General features: G+C 37.5%; 2 long non-coding RNA genes across 2 annotated transcripts in view; both read right to left on the bottom strand.

Moving 5' to 3' along the window:
• The window catches only part of LOC137864758 (uncharacterized), a 353,484-nt gene that overhangs the window by 21,196 nt on the left and 316,382 nt on the right, over positions 1-15,906 (bottom strand). The window lies entirely within an intron of this gene.
• LOC137864940 (uncharacterized) overlaps positions 1-15,906 on the bottom strand; it is an 82,634-nt gene that overhangs the window by 10,390 nt on the left and 56,338 nt on the right. Inside the window, exon 3 of the long non-coding RNA XR_011101697.1 lies at positions 3,919-3,958. This is a non-coding gene — a long non-coding RNA (uncharacterized lncRNA). The remainder of the gene's footprint in view (positions 1-3,918; positions 3,959-15,906) is intronic.

Below are 15,906 nucleotides of genomic sequence, written 5' to 3'. Positions count from 1 at the left end.
CCCACGTAAGACATTTCCACAGAACTGTACAGAGGTCAGGGCTACCAAGCATATTTTTCTAACACATCTCCATTGTATATCGTGTGTAAATCATCCCTAGAGATCATAGAATTAATAGATGGCATGACAATAATGCCAGCAATGTTGTGAAGTCTAGGTGCACAAGGAATATTATCTAAAATATGTCCCACATTAATGTCAGCAAGCTCTGCTTAAAATCTGATTCTAAACTTCCAGAAGCTTGTTTTGATCTAAAGTAATTAGCATTCATTCATTAAAATTCATTATTTACAAATATGCATATTGTGAAAGCAAAAAAGTTGTGCACATAAAGAGAAATTAAATATTTTATTATGTAAGCCTATTTGTATTGGGTATCTATGTCTGACTTTACATTATAGCTATATTTTGTTATCTTGCTTAAGCATAGCATCAATATAATTTTTGGAGTGCAGCATATAATCAGACATCACAGCTGGGGGAATCTGTTCTTTTGCTACAGATTTACCCTGTGGCTTTATGCGAAGAGCTGGGAGTATAATGCCAGGATTCATTCTACCCAACTGCTCTTGTGACAAGCAAGCCTAATAAAGAGATTTTAGCAAGAAGTTATTTATTTACTTATCTTGTCTCCAGGTGAAACATTATTTTGAGGCCAAAGTATTTTTGAGGATTATTTTCATTTTGGTCACTACTTTTATGCTTCAATATGAAGAAATTAAAACTGGATCATTGCTATTACCTTTTGATATTCCAAAAATAACCCTTCATCAACAATTTTCCTAGACAAATACTGATTGGTGAAATACACTTTAATTCCCCTAAAAAATATTAAAAACTGGTCACTTTTTTAATAACCTCCAATTATTATGTAAATTTAATTATTGAATCAAATTTTATTTGTTTGTAACAAATTTTCAAATACATTCCATGATTTACCATGCTTTTGCAATTTATAGATTTTTAAATGATTTTTTTTTTAATGTTACTTCATAGCTTCCTTATGCTGGACATTTACTATAGTGTTTACTACCTACTGAAAATAAAAAGTAACATGAAATAACAGTGAGGTAAAACCATAACATTTCTCATAACTTGTAATGAACACCTCTGAATGTAGGCACAGTGAAACAGTATATATCATCAAGACCTCATTTGGTAGTCTGGTGTTTAATCTTTAAATCTCAGTAAAATAAATTATGTTTATGTATGTCAAGGTAATTATCCCATCAAATGAAGGTGCTTTCACACAGCTCAAGTACAAGCAACAGTGATAGCTTTTTCATATTTTTAATACAGTTGGAAACATTTATTTTAGTAGCTACTGAATGGAAAAGAAACACTTCATGCTGCCATTTCCAACCTCCTTAAGGTATTATTTTTAAAACGACCTAAAGAATTCAAAGGCAGGGGCACAATTCTCTGTTGATTACATTTTATAAGTTGTTATAAATGTTTTATAAAATGGAATTGCTTGCTATTAAATACTCCAGGGTTTTAAAGTTATTTCTATAGACCTATTTTTAATTTATACAAACACACACAAAAATAGCTACATTAAAGGACGCGGCAAAGTCACCCAATTGAAAGTTAGCACATGCCAGAATTAGAGAGGGCCAAGAAATCTTCCTTCTATCTGCTTCTATGTGCAACTTCTCCACTGCAAGGAGCACTGCAAACACAGTGTGGAGTTAGAGACTAGATCAGATAGAGTGGGGGAAGAATTAAGTTTCAGCAGGCATTCATAACACTGGCAATTTCTAACTTTTCAATGCATGATCATGAATCCATTGACTCTTAATTTAAAATGCTGTGATCTTTTTAAAGGGAGAAGTTTACAGTCAGATTATAACATTACAATTACATTTCCCCAGCTATTTCTTTAGTTCTGCTGTCCCCAATGTTTCTCCCTCCTTTCTTTTTTTCTTGTTTTGCCTTTGCTTTTCTAATTTATGATGTTCTGCAGAAGACAAAAGCCCAGAAGAACTCAGTACACTGGCATCACGCCTGGAAAGGTGACATATTGCACATATATTTTTCATACATTTTCAAAAATATCTGTGCGATATTTTTTTTTTTTGCATGGATTACTGTACGTGTTTGGCAGAGCAACACCCCTCCCTTTATGCTAGGCAACCACACAAGGACATTCTGCCTTCAGTTCCTGCTGAAACTTCCCACAGAAACATACTCCTTCAGAAAAGGATCCCTTGCTCAGAGCAGCTCTGAACTATTCTTGTAGCTGTCAGCAAAAGCTTGCAAAGCTCTTGCAGTGGGAATGTGCTGCTTTATAATAGATTGGGACGTGATCTGAAGCAAGAAGCAAGTAAGTATTTCAGGGTATGGTTCAAATCACAAGCTGAGCCACCACACAATACAATCCTTGGACAGAGTTCCTTATCTGAGAGTTATCTTATCTTTTCCTTATTCCTAATCTGCCTTTATGTGTTAGCACACCAAAAAAAAAAAAAGACTTTTCTTTAATAGTAGCTGCATCCAAGCTCTATCCCCCAGATAAAAGATTAAGCAAGTGAAGTAAAAAACACCTGGACTTCAAGAGGAATCTAACTTTAAAGCAAATCTGTGTTTGTTTTTTTTTCCCAAAGTTCTGCATTTGTCCTACCTGCACCCAAGATACCTGAGAACCTGGCAGGCTTCATCCAAATACACTTTGCTTTAGAGTGACTTCATGAGCTTGCTCAAGTGCAGAAGTGGCACATCACTGCAACCTCATGGACTCCACCTTGCAGCTGGCCAAGCTGTATTGGGCCTCTGAAAGAGGCTGCAGACAGGCTGATCCTGCATCACACAGATTCTTGACTGAGGACTCTCAGTGTGTGAAGCTATGAAATTCTCATTTACTCAATGCAGAAATTCAGAACTTACATTTTGCACCTGCACTTCTGATGTAGTAATTAAAAAAAGTGAGACAAAAATTCAGTACTAAACATTGAAGGCATTTTGGAAATCATAAGTCTCAAAGTTCTGTTCTTTGAAAGCCTGAAAATACTTCTTCCTGGAAACAGTTGTCTTTGTTCAGTCCTCCACTTCACACCTCAGATGCTAGAAACCTATATGCACAACCCTCTGTGTTTCATTTAAGAGCCAGGACTAACATTTTTAAGGATATTACCCTTTAGTCTGATGGTGAAACTAAAAGCCACCACTAAGGTCACTGAAGGAGAAAAAAAGTTAATGTAGGTTTCATCAAGACTCAGTGGAATATAAATTTAAGTCCCTGTAATGCCAGTGGCTTTTTCCCTGGTTTTCAGGATTTCTATCTATAATTGAAATAAGATTTGGAAACTGTTGAATTGATCTATTAAAAACTAGTGTAATTTGTTTTTAGAGGTTTAGCTGTTAGTGAGCTGTTGTTCAACTACTGTGCAATATCTGTAGATAAAAGACATGGCAGACAAAAATACTGGTTGTGTCTTCACAGCTATTCAATATGTTTTTCTTCTGCACATTAGAATTATTCTGCAAAATCAGTCTAAAAGCATGTACTTCCTGTTCATTATGAATAGAGGGAAGAAAAAAAAAAAAGCACTTTTTCATTGATGGCAGATATTCCCACTGGTGTCCGTCAGTTTTGGATCAGACAGTATGGATCTCGTCTGATATATTCATATATTCAAAGGCAATAGGACAACCAACATCTTCCAGCAATGCTGGATCATAACTTTATGAGCAATAAGGAAGAACTTACACTGCAGGTTTTAGGAGAACAATCTGCAAAGAACTGAATGCTCATGAAGATTGAGCACCACTAGAGATACCTCAGCTTAAATACCTGAACCTTCAAACCATATCATGCCTTGACTCCCAAGCTCTGCTCATCTTGCTAGACACTCCCTTCCCAGACAAAGAGCCCAACTGAAATGGCAGGTACCTGAAATGCCCTTCAAGAGAAATTACTTTCTTGCTTGCTTTCCTCTTCTGAGTCCTCTCTACAGACCTGTGAAAGAGATTGAAGATTTATTTTATTTTATTTTATTTTTTAACTCACACAGAATTAAGTCAAAGGTAATAATGGTAATGTTTCTTTCCCATGTGCTTTACTTCACATTTGCTCACATTGAATTTCATCTGACGTTTTATTGTCCAGTCACTTGGTTTTATTTGCTGCACCTTCCTGAGCCAGGTCCTGTGTATCAGTGGCTGTATACTTGTCATAACTGTAAGCATAACATTGGATAACTTAAGCTGCAGGGGAGAGGAGGCGGGGAAGTGTAAGGGTCTCTTTTAAGAAACAAGTTTTTCTAGGTGCACATGAGAACAATGGATAATATGCAGAGTAACCTACACCTGCTGTATCCAGTATCAAGGTCAGAGTGCTGAGGAAGGAGTGTGCAGCAGAAAATATTGTTCTGAGTTTTATTTAAAGGGATACCAGCTATTCTATCAGTTGCAGTCTGCACTCTTTCTATTGCTTTATTGAATCTTCTGTATATTGATAGCTATTTCCACAGACATTAAATGTCAATATTAATTTTATTTTTTTCAATATTAATTTTAAATTGTATGAAACCAGGAAAATGAAATAATGAAAATATACATGTATTAGCTGTCATCAGTACAGTCCTGGATTTCAAACTGCTGGAAAGAAACATGGTTTATTCTTTTCCCACTAAACCAATCCCACTGGCTTCACTTAACACACAGCTATAGAAAATATTCCTTTTTGTTGTTTTTGGTTTCTATTGCAGCACCATCAAGGCCCAGGAAGCACTTAATGAGAAATACAAATTGGTGCAAATATCACTTTTTTTTTCCTCTGGCACACACTTTAAATGAGTCTGTATGGTACAGTTTTCAGTCTCTCTGTCTCTGCAGTGCTGTACAGCTCTCCCAACACCCAGCCTTCCAGGAAGCCTTTTCTTTTCCTGAATTGGCATGAAGCGGTTGCTAGAGGAACCTAACACACAGCAAGCAGAAGGGGGGAAATTGAGTTGGCCTGACAACAAAATAGAACACAACTTGTATATAAAGAAAACTAAATCACAACCAAAAAGAGTTAAAAGATTTCAGATCTGTGTGTGAGTTTATATATACATATATATATATTTATATATTAGGATTGTTGGACCTTCCCCTCAAAAAAAAAAGACTATATTAAAATAACATTTGGGTTCTGCTGGTCCATGCCAGATCAGCCAAAGAACGTCTTCGGTGTAGTAGAACAACGGGGCAAAGTGATGGGCAGAAAATAAGACCTGCTCCTCAGTGATTTTTTTAATTTGTTTTGTTTTGTTTTGCAACTAGACATGAATCAAAACAGTCTTTGTTCATGGATTTGCTGTGAATACCATTCAGCCATGAATATTTTTATACATAACTATCATTAAGCACCTTATATCCTCCTCCAGGTGGTATAACACATCCTTAAAGTTTCAAGTGCTAGAACCACTGAGGGAGCAGATATTCATTCCTTCATGTTCAGTTTCTTTTTATTTTCCAGCACTGATCCTGCTAATAATGTAAATTTTGCTAGTTAATAGTTTTAAAAATTATTCCAAAGGTAAAACCGGAGTAGGAAAAATCTAAAAGAAAAACAGAAATTCTGAAACATCTGCTGACAGGATATTATTAGTATTAATTGGGAAGCAGGGAAAAAAGTCCACCCTGCATCGACCCTGGACTATATCTCTACTAGGTACCTCCTGTAGTCCTAAAAGATTTAGGACAGGACACAGGGATACTGAGAGGCACATTGTTCATAATAACGTGATGAAAACTATTGTCTCCACAACAAATCTCTCAGTTCTCTACACCTGCAACAGAACATGCATCTCTGCAGTGGATCAGGGTCACTGAAAGCACAGACAGTGTCCAGAAATGGACCTAACAAGAATTCTGATCCAACTTTATCACAGTTTCAGGGAGGTAACATATTCCTCCTTCCCAGTGAGATTTATATTTCTTAACAGTATCCCAGTATCTAAAGCACCACTTGGACTAACACAGCCAAAGCTAGCACCCTACTTTTTTGCTGAACATGTCCTCATAAAAAAGCTAAGTGTTTCCAAGCAAAATCAATTCAGAAGCTGTGGACTGCAAAAGGCAGCAATGACTGACTTGGTAGTGTCCTGAAAAGGCTCTTTTTAACTTTTGCTGACTTCACTGGGATCTGACTGACTGAGAAAGTAGAGAGACTGTGACTACAGTCCTACTTTTTCCTTACTATCTACTTAAACACTGCTCTGAAGAGCATCTTCTAGGTGCCTCACATGGCTGATCTTGCTCATGAGACCATGCACCCAAGGTACACCCTATGGAGGGGCAGTGGGGCCACTGCAGTACCATCCCTCCCGGGGTTTTGGGTGCCAGGGGTCCCAGAGGCTCTCAAAGAGACACTGTGCTGAAACTTCCATCTCCCTCAGTATCTAGTTGATAAATAAATAAATAAAAACATAAAAATTTAAAATATGGGCAGGGAGAATTCACTCCAACATATTTACCTCAACAGCAATTTATTTACACTGCTGGAATAGCATAAATTAATGTTTCGAAAGTACAGTATAAATCAAACCAAATTATCCCCTCTTTCTAACACCCTCATCACAAAGACCTGTTAATTGATGTGAACAGCTCAATTTCCTCATCTAGGCAAACACAGGGAACACTGACTTCACACTTCAATCCTCTGGGAACCATTGCATACCCAAAATGGAGTCTAGGGAGCTAGTGAGAGTTTGTTTCTGAAAAAAACATTCCTTCCTTAACCTCCTGTAGTAAACGGATGCCTAGTGGAGGTGAAGCAGAAGATGACTGGATGGGGAAGAAACAAAACTTTTATCAACAAGAACAGAGAATCTCATAAAGCTGTGTTTGAATTTTTGAGTGATCTGTCTTTGTTCCCTAGAAATCTTGCAATATCTGTCTTTCCATGTCAAGAGAGAGAGACAGAGACACTAATTTACATGGTATATTAGCAACAACTTTCATACTAGGTGCATTACCAATGTTTGCAAGTCTTTATCTGGCTTGCACAATATATATTTATGTATAAAAAAATATATGAAAAAAAAAAAAACACATTTTGTAGTAAACACTTTCATGTTCTGAATTTTTATTTTTTATAAGGTGGAACACACATCACCAAGAAAATAAGTGCACCATTAAAAACACTCCATGCATAATAAAAACTGATTTTAATTCATTCTGACAATCCCAAATCCTGTTGGAGTATATATAGCCAAAACTGACCATTTCAAACATTTAGTTTTCCAAAGGTAAATAAAAAGCAGATGCTGTTCTCCTCTCACAGCAATTTTTACAGAGTCCATTCTCCTTACTTAATTGTAGTCAGTTCTGATTTATATTGATGTGGGTGAGGTTTTGGTCCATTATTCTTATAAGGCAAATTTCCTAACTCTACTTCCCCTGTTCACACTGAGTACAATCCATTAGTAACCTTGATGACTTCAGAATGATTGACTCATATTTAAAGTTTAAGATTGAAGTCGTGTGTTTTTTTTTAATTTCAAGAATAGCAACTCTATTCTAGGACAGAAATACTCTAACAGATGTAAGATATGTTACCTATATAGAGATATGTAGAAGAAAACTATATGCTAAGGGACAATCATACAGCTCTCCAAAACATTCTTCTGTGCTCCTTGGTCTTGCAGGACTCACTGAATTTGCTGTGGGCTGTGAAGAAGAGCTGCTGTATTTCCAAGTTAGTAGAGACTTGTCCTGACCACATGCGTTGCCAGTTATGGGACTAAATGAAAGGTAAAAACAGAATGACCAAACAGACCTCCTAGCATAGCTCCTGGCACCACAAGGGATTATCAGAGAAAAACAGAATTCATTCTCTTTCCTTCTTTTATATGGTATTTTCAAAGCATTTCCTTTTAAAAAACACATATCACAATGCAAAGGAAAAGTTCTTTAAATCATGCTTTTGTTTTCTGTAGAAAAAAAAATAGGAAAACAAAAAGCTGATTATGCCTCTGTCATCTGTATTTAAGCAAGCAGATCCTGTGCGGTAAAAGATATCAGGTGCTGTAGATGTTTTGAAGAAGAGCTTCCTGAGAAGCAGAGAGGAAAGCAGACAGGCCATGGATGTGAAGCAAAATACAGGGCTTGCAGTCACAGGCTGTGTTGCTAAGATAAATGAATTTTTCTGTACCTGATGTCAAAAACAAAAAGGTTTCAAAAAATACAAAGAGCTGACATATCCTATTTAAACAACTTAAAGAAATATTTTTTATCCTCCAAAATTGTCAAGTATCACCTGACACACAGTCAATGTGTGTCTTGCTGCTGCTATCCAGAGGAGCTATAGCTTTTGCCCTATTAGGGATTTTGCTGTTTTCCTGCTCTCACATGAATCCAGAGCTCGAGTCATCCAAGACAAACCAGAGCCCTCCACATGAGTAATCATCAAGCAGAACTGAACACTCATTTGCTGCTGTTTGCAATCTCATTTGTTTGCCAAAAATGAGGGGGTGTCGCTGTTGTAAAATAAAGGTTTATTTAATGGAAGACAGTGCTATGACTTTATTTTCAAAATATTTGTCACAATAGCCATGCCTACCTACATTAGAGTAGAATTTGTAAAGATTAAAACCTTTCTTTCATGCACTCAGCTTTCAGTGAAGTCACCTAGAGCAGAATTGTGTTCCAGAGATAGGTGGTAGTATCTCAAAATTTATAACTTGGATGTTTCTGCTTTTACTTACTCTTCCTAATCTTCTAAAGGAGAAAAGAAAACCCATAAGACTGGAAGACTGCAATAGCAGAGGACTCACATGAATGACCTGAAAGTCCCTTAAATCCCTTGTTTCATATCCTTATGTAAATGTGAGGTGCATTCTGTGGTTGTTTTTTTGTTTGTTCGGTTGGTTGGTTGGTTTTTGTTTTTTTGTCTTGTCTTCTGTCAGTAAATATTTCACCCCAGTAGCTATCAAAACTCTGGCTTCAGCAAAATTCTCTTTTCATGTAATTAGTTTTCATTTTCATCACGGTTGAAGATAAAGCCTACGCTATTGTATCTTTCAGAACTGATTCCAGAAGCTGATTCTCTGATTCCCTTAGCTTGCAGCCTTTCGGAAGGGCTCTATACCCTTCCAAACAACAACACACATTGCTATAGTTCCCATTAATTCATCACTGATTCAGCCTAATTTTAAAGTATATTTCTGTTTGTAATACTAAGGGTTAGACTACAAGACTTTCTGCTCTTTGTGAGCTAAGTGTGTTTTGGCTGTGAAACCCTGAGCTGACATTTGCCCGTGTCGCAAATATGCTACGTATTTGTCAAGATGGGCACCAGATTGTATTTTGATAGCTACTGTGTCAGTGGAATAGTCTCAGCCAAAAATATGTGTCTCTGGCAGCTTGTGTCTCCTGTGTCCAGTTCACAAAGTCATCACTTAACATTTACCCATACATTTCAAACTTTGATAACATATTTCAAAAGGAGAAATACCAGATTTTGGATCCTCATCAGATTAGCATATAAATGCTTTTCTGTATTGTAAAGCAGACACTGAGAGAGTGTCACTAACCTGGAATGACCAGACAGAACCGGGATTTTTTATTTTATTTTATTTTTTATCTGAACAGTTTCTCTCATGTTGATTTTGTTGAGTTTGACTCAGGTAATCTTAAGGTGACTCTTTAATATAACATGTTTAATTTAAGGCACTAATCTACTCAATGGATTCCAGAAGAACATGAGAATGTTCTAAGCTCGCCATCAAATTTCCCTAAAGAAAAATTAGACAAAACAAAACATGTTTTTTCATTATAACTGGTTCTAAAAACTTTTCACAGAAGATGAGCTTCACAAAGGATGGGAAGTTTCCAGTTAGAAGATCTAGAGCAAACTGAAAAATGAAACACTAAAGCCTTGAGATGATGTTCTTTTCCCCTCTAGTGATGGAAGAACAGCAACTCTTTCTGGAATTAGTTACCACGCTCATATGATAATGGTAGCCTCTTGCTCCCTATTATAACCACATACCAAAGGTTTATCATGATCCATTAATTATGAAAGAGATCAATTCTAAAACAAAACAAAAAGCCCCTTTAGTTTACATTTGCACTTTGCGTTCATTCAGTCTCAATATCAGTGTGCATGGCATCTTCTGGAGGAAGGCTACTACCTTTCAACCTTTCAGTTGCAAATGCCTTGATTATATTAAGGTACACACACATTCTGTCCCCCCAGATTCCTCTCCCCCCCCCCCCCCCCAAAAAAAAAAAAAGAAACAAAATGTCACTATCAGGACATCAAACTATCATCATTGGGATCTCTTAAGAATTAGCTGTAATATATGTATACCCAGCCACACCTCACCTGAAGCCACTGGGGCCCTGAGAAGCTGTCACCTGTTCCCACCTATGAGTTACCCCTATCCTTCTCCTGCAGTTCTCCAAGAGCTGAATATGTAAAATGCAGAGATTTTCCTCTGCAGATTATAGAAATGGCCACACCCATTTCTGCTTAGCAAAATGGCAATTCCCAAGCGACAAAAAAAAGCCAACCAGTTCTGACTCATGACATCCAACACAAACAATAAAAAAAGCCAACAAGCCAAAGACGAAGTATAACCTTGTGTCAGTGCTGGTAAAGCAGATCAAACTCTTTTTTGATTCAGTATCTTTAATCCAAGCCAGCAAGCACAGATGTTGTCTAATACATCAGTGAATCAGACTTTGCAGTTCCTTCTCCATGAGGATGACACATGGCACCCCAGGGAAGAGTCTAAAAGAAGTAACTGTAAACTTTAATATGCTTCCACATTAAATGGCATCTGTGCTCACTGGCTGGGCTTGTTTATTTATGTATTTATTACAGCATACAGGATCTTTGCAGAACTATGTGTTAAAGGAAATTCTTTTCTTCTAATCTAACTGAATTTGAGTAGCACAGCTGCACTTGAAATTGGCAAAATTTGGGCAATTTCAATACTAAAGTTGCCATTTGTTTGTATTGCTGCAGCCTGTTTTTCTGCTACTTGTTTATCTCAGAAAATTCAGCACTCACGTTTTTACCATAACATTCTATTTGCACTGTCTGGCTTCAGTTGTTTTGTGTCATGAGTGCAATACATTTTAAATCTGAGAATCTCAGCAGTTTTCTCGAGTCAGGGATAATGGAGGATTCCCAAAGTTAGCAGGGCACAGTTTAGACCCATTGCTACTACTGCTGCTGCTACAATTACTATAAAGTAAATTCTGATATTTTCCAGCTGTGATATATCATTAAAGTAGAATATGTTTCCAGGCCTTTAAAGACAGTATTCAAAGCAGGAGTTACTTAGTCAAGACATCCTTGGGAGTACAGCTGTAGAATTACGATTTATCTTGTACTATCCTATTGATAGTTATGGATCTTCACTGGAATTTGAGACAGGTAATGTCCACAGAGATCATAATGCTGCAGAGATTTTGTTCCTCCCTCTTCTTATTGGGCAACATCTCAGATACATTACTTTACAGTCTCTGTAATCTGAACACTGCTAGAGAAAATTGTCACCTACTATGAAGTATCTTTGTGCCAGCAGTGACTTCAGTGATACTTCAAAACTCCACATTCAAAGACTCAGAGTGGTTCTGTATCTCTTGCTATGTGCTGTAAAAACTTGAGTCCAGAAAAGACATGAAGTGACATCATTCCCTGAACTATTACTTCAGGGAAGGACAACTGCTCTGAATGATATTACAGCATCAATTATTTTTATAGCACCAATCACCAATACTATTTTTGAATTTTCTCCAGTACTCTGTGAGTTACACCTAAACACAGTGCCATGCATTATATTAATTTGTTACTCCTTTACTATTTTCTGCCATTAGCATCTGGACACTCCAAATGAAATCAGACATTAAGTTGATAAGCACTATACAAACACAGAAGAAAAACAAACCACAACTACAAGGAGCTATATGAGGATACAGAATGGAAAAACCAAAGTTGCTCAACAGAGCTGGCAGAGTAGACTGTCTTTGAATCCCACTGGCTGCTGAATATTCTGCATTGCTTCCTAATCACAGTACAGTAGTGCCTCCGTGCTGCATGCTTCCATTTTAGAGAGGTGTACTTGACCTCTAAGATGCACCAAAGGGCAGTGAATTACATTTTTCAGCTTGCTTTCACTATAAAAAGAGCCAAAAAACAAACAAACAAAAAAATCAAACATTTATTTCTTGGTTATTTCCTAGTTACTTTTAGGTCAGATCAGTGCCTCTGAATCATTTTATAAACAATAATGTTTAAATTATGAGGTCGCAATAAGGACAAAAAATGTGCATCTCTGGATACGCAATTGGAAGAGGGCAAGGGAAGAGCACTTCCACTATCATGAAGACAACTTGTATCAAAGCCCGATCGACAACTTTTATCAAAGCCTGATCCAATGAACCAAATGTACCCATATTTCAGCTACATCTTTCAGTACACTTCACATTTCAGCACATATTTCAGCAATATTTCAGGTGCATGTGTGAAGGTAGAGGACCTTTGATGCCAATGACAGTGACAAAATAAAAGTCCAAAAAATCCATATTTTCATGGCGTTCAGCATTTTAAAAGTATTTATGAACGAGTCACTAGTATGTAATTAGTTGAAAAAGCATGAAAAATAAACCATACAATGTTATCTGCTACTAGGGATAGCCCACTGAGATCAAACTATTCATAAAAGTCACATAAAGGAACCTTTTAGAGAAGAAAGAATTTAATTTTGATCTCAATTTGGTGCCAAAAGGCCATTCTCACCCCTTGGGCTCAGGTAGCCTTTGCACAGGTACGAAAGACTGGGAATGGAGCTAGCACTGCAACCCCTGAAATTCCTTTATATGAATACTAAGTGTATAGCTAGACATGTTTCCATGCTGAGAATAATGCAACCAGCAGCTATCAGTCATAATATGAGCTGTGCAAAATATCCCCGAAGTAAAAACATTCAGAAACAGGATCCCCAGTTAATATTAGCTTGTATGTTTCATGATACAATCAAAATTCTTTTTAGTTGAAAAATACACTTGAAATTGAGGGAAGATGCTAAGATATTTATTTATTTATTTATTTATTTATTTATTTTAATCATTAAACAGTGGAAATGTTTGCAAAGGAAACTGTAGTTGTTGTCAGACTAATATACAACACAAAAGAATAGCTAGTACCAGTTTCATATTCCCACTGTTCTCTCACTTTAATTAGATGTGAATCTTGTAAATTATTCAGTGCTTCTTAAAAATATGTTTTCAACGAGAAAATAGCCCACAAATTAAGTTAGAACACTAGCCTTTGCAAACTCTTAATATAAACTCTGAACAACCATGTACAAAACTATTGTTTTCTTGTGCAGTGTTGAGAGTGCTTCTTTGAGATGGTAATACAGACAGCAACAAAAGCAAGTGTCAAGCTAATCTGCATAATAAACACTTTCCAGGAAGTCTAAAATAAAAGATACTTTCCAACTACCTGATATAAGGCAAATTTTCTAGAACATGTTCATTACCATGGAAATAGATTTTCTACCCCCAGTTACCTCAGCCCTTCCAGTAGGACAAATAACTAATATCTGTCAAATCCCTTCTCCTGGGTAACAAGAGTCGTCTTTTGGATTTATTTATTTTTTGTTCCCTCTCATTCAAACTTACATGCACATAGGCACAAATTTAAAGATGCTGCTATAGCTAGTCAAAGAAATAAACTGCATTCCTGACAGCGCTTATTTCACATCTTCTGCAATTCTCATTTCCCAGGAAGGCTCATCTCCTTCTCAGAGTGGGATGCCATGGAATTAGTGTGGCCATCAGTCCAGAATTTGAGTTTTTGGAAAAGGGGACAGATGAGTATTAAAAAAAATAAAATAAATAAAAGCAGATAGTCAATTACCAGGTGAACAGGCTATATATTGAGACACATACTTTATCAAGGGGACAATATGAAATTTGATGACAAAAGAAACATATTTTAAAATGCTCCCAGAACAAAAATTATTATCAGTTCTACCCACTAAAATTTCACCTTCTGCACAAAGTTAGTCAAACAGTAAGTCTTCAAGGGTGTATCATATTGGTTAATTTAATGCCCCAACAGTAAGTGTTAAAGGTAGGGACCTAGCCTTCCTGGGCTTCCTACAGATGTAAGGAAAGTTTCTTCAGTGAGAGACTAAAAACCTCATGTTGTCTTAGATTCCTACATGGGTGTCATGCAGGCTCAAAGCTTCTTTCCTTTTAACTGCAAGGGTTGCACACATCACATCATCCCACATTCACTTATTCACTCATTTCCCAAACCAAACAATACTGCCCAATTCAGAGACAGGTGCCTGGTTCCCTAAGGAAGCTGTGCTGCCCCTTGCTATGAAACTTGCTGTGATTATGTTGTTTGCATCACCAAACCTGGCAGAGATCTTAAAGCAATGAGACACCATTCTGCAAATATGTCAATACACAGGGCTAGGTAGGGGAGAGAGCCCCTGTTACACCACATGGTGCAACATGAGGTTTGTCAAACATTAAGAGATCCATGCACAAGTTCCACCTCCAAAGAAAACCCTAAGAAAAAGTTTGTTTTTCCCTGTGAAGCAGCCCTGTGCAACCAAAAGAGTTGGACTTCTCTTCCATAGAGACAGGAATAAAAATCAAACCTCAGATGAAAACTAGAGACTGTCTTGCTTTATCTTATAGATTTTTTTTTTGTTATTTATAATGATTTTTGCCTTTCACTTATCCTGGGATTATTTCTTTCAAATAATATTGACCATCTGGAATAGCAGTGTCCAATGAGAACCTCAATTTCCTTATTTCCAAAGAACTTCGGTCTTAATTAATATAGGCTTACTTGACAAAAAAGGTCTCCCAGCTAATGTTAAAATTTGCAAGTAGAGCTGACAGAGCTGTGAGTTATTTTATATAGCAGTTCAAATTAAAATAATAGTCATAACAACAATAGGAAAAATAGAAAAGTTAGAAAAGAAATTAACATTTTCCAAACTATTCAGTTTTAAAAAAAAAAAAAAAAAAAAAAGGAAAAATTTGTTTGGAGACTAAACTAAAATTATTTGGGACAGAATCACAGAATCACAGAATCGCAGAACTGTAGGGGTTGGAAGGGACCTCGAAAGATCATAGGGTCCAACCCCCCTGCCAAAGCAGGTTCCTCAGAACAGGCTGCCCAGGTAGGCGTCCAGAGAGGCCTTGAATATCTCCAGAGAAGGAAACTTCACAACCTCCCTAGGCAGCCTGTTCCAATGCTCCGTCACCCTCACCATGAAGAAGTTCTTTCACATGTCAGTGCGGAACTTCCTGTGCTCTAAGTTGCAGCCATTGCCCCTTGTCCTATCCCCACAAACCACTGAGAAGAGGTTGGCTACATCCTTCTGTCCCCCACCCCTCAGATATTTATATACACTGAGGAGATCCCCTCTCAGTCTTCTCTTCTCCAGGCTGAACAGACCCAGGTCTCTCAGCCTTTCCTCATACAGAAGATGCTCCAGGCCCCGTATCATCTTTGTGGCCCTCTGCTGGACTCTTTCCAGGAGATCCCTGTCTTCCTTGTACCGGGGAGCCCAGAACTGGACACAGTACTCCAGGTGAGGCCTGACCAGGGCAGAGTGGAGGCGGAGGATCACCTCCCTTGACCTGCTGGCCACGCTCCTTTTAATGCACACTAGGATCCCATTGTCCCTCTTGGCCACAAGGGCACACTGCTGGCTCATGGTCAACCTGTCATCCACCAGAACTCCCGGGTCTTTTTTGTCAGAGCTCCTCTCCAGCAGGTCATCCCCCAGCCTGTACTGATACTTTGGGTTGTTCCTTCCCAGGTGCAGGACTCTACACTTGCTCTTATTAAATCTCATTTGGTTTCTTCCTGCCCATCTCTCCAACTGGTCCAGGTCTCACTGAATGGCAGCACAGTCTTCTGGCGTGTCA

The sequence above is a fragment of the Anas acuta genome, chromosome 15 (assembly GCF_963932015.1).
Source record: "Anas acuta chromosome 15, bAnaAcu1.1, whole genome shotgun sequence".
NCBI classification, from domain to species: domain Eukaryota; kingdom Metazoa; phylum Chordata; class Aves; order Anseriformes; family Anatidae; genus Anas; species Anas acuta.
The sequence above is the reverse complement of the archived record's forward strand: the minus strand, read 5'-3'. Positions and strand labels throughout refer to the sequence as shown.